The sequence below is a fragment of the Rousettus aegyptiacus genome, unplaced genomic scaffold (assembly GCF_014176215.1).
Source record: "Rousettus aegyptiacus isolate mRouAeg1 unplaced genomic scaffold, mRouAeg1.p scaffold_m13_p_4, whole genome shotgun sequence".
Lineage (NCBI taxonomy): Eukaryota > Metazoa > Chordata > Mammalia > Chiroptera > Pteropodidae > Rousettus > Rousettus aegyptiacus.
In genome coordinates this window covers 11702727-11704268 of record NW_023416307.1, presented here as the reverse complement: position 1 = coordinate 11704268, position 1542 = coordinate 11702727, and the positions used below count along the sequence as shown (strand labels likewise).

Below are 1542 nucleotides of genomic sequence, written 5' to 3'. Positions count from 1 at the left end.
TAAGTACCGGCTAAGGAACAAATGCCAGGCTAAGACCCTCCAGAAAGGAATTGGGTGAAAGTGGCCTTAGATTACAAACTTCCATTTATAAGGTAAATACATACCAGCGATTTAATATATAACATGATAACTATAATTAACAATCTATTCTGTATATTTGAAAGCTGCTAAGAGAGTAAATCCTAAAAGTTCTCATCACAAGGAAGAAAAATTTGTTATCACTCCATGAGATGATGGATGGTAACTAGACATATTGTAATCGTTTCACAGTATGTACCTTCGATTGTTATGTTGAACCTAAACAATGTTGTATGTCTATTTTAAAACAGAAATCAAAAAAAAGAAGACCCCATGCCAAGATAGCTCTGCCTTCTTAGCCCGAATTTTACGTACATAACAACTGAGCAGAGAAGGCCGAGCTTAGACTTATACCTACTCTACATTTTCTTAGGCTACTTCTTATTTAAGATGCTATTTCAAACCAAGAAGTATACACACATACACATAGATGGGTGGTGTGTATGTATGGTGTGTATCTTTGGCTTCCTCCTTAAATTTGAATACGATTATTTTCCTGAAAGCTTCGTTTCTTCGGTATTTTAGAGTCGGTCCCATTTAACCCCATGATGTTGCCTTCAGAACATTTTAGAGCAAGATTTAAACAAAGCCTCAGAACATATATTTAAGCAAGTTTAATTATAAATTACATTGGGAGCAGTAGTTGGAAGTCACAAGTATCACCGAAATTAACTTGGTGGAAGGATGTTAGTAACAATAAATGTCCAACAAATATTGAACATATGCCACTCATACTGAACGTTTGCTAAGTGATCATGTTTATTAATTCTCATAACCCATTCATGCAATAGGCATCATAATCTCCATTTTTTCAGGAGAAATAAGTCAGGTTTGGAAGGCTTGAGGGACCTACCCAAGGTAAAACTTCAGGAGTTCCCCCAAATATTTCCTTACTCTAAATCTCCTTTCTTGTCTATGGCCATGCTACCCTGAACAAGCCCGATCCCATCTGATCTCGGAAGATAAGCAGGGCCAGGCCTGATTAGTATTTGCATGGGAGACCACCTAGGAAGACCAGGTGCTACAGGCCTAAAAAATAAGTGATTGTAAGCTGACGAGGTCCTTGCAATCTGTGAGGTAAACCAAGGGTCGCTTAAATAAATAAATAAATAAATCTTCTTGCTTGTCTCCTTTATCAACCTTCTCCCCAAATCTCAATCTCACCCTCTTAGTCTCTCTCCCAAATAAAAAGAATCAGATCAAAAGCAGTAAATATCTAAGATGAACCTGGAACATCTTATTGTGCAAGAAAGGAAGAAATCATCAAAGATGAACAGAAACATGTAAAAAGGACACAAGATCCATCTTGAAGAAGGCTCCCATTGTACAAATTTAGGACAATTTAAATAACAAAATAATGAAGGATTGTAACATACATGTTAAAAATCCATGAGTCCATGGTGATACACAAACATATATGGAGAGGAAGTTTTCTTTACAAAGAATGTCAGATAATACATGGAG

The 1542-nt window shown here is 36.4% G+C and overlaps 1 pseudogene; it reads left to right on the top strand.

The window, feature by feature from the left end:
- The first annotated feature begins 989 nt into the window (after positions 1–989).
- On the top strand, positions 990–1108 carry LOC118602068 (annotated as a pseudogene).
- The last annotated feature ends 434 nt before the right edge of the window (positions 1109–1542 follow it).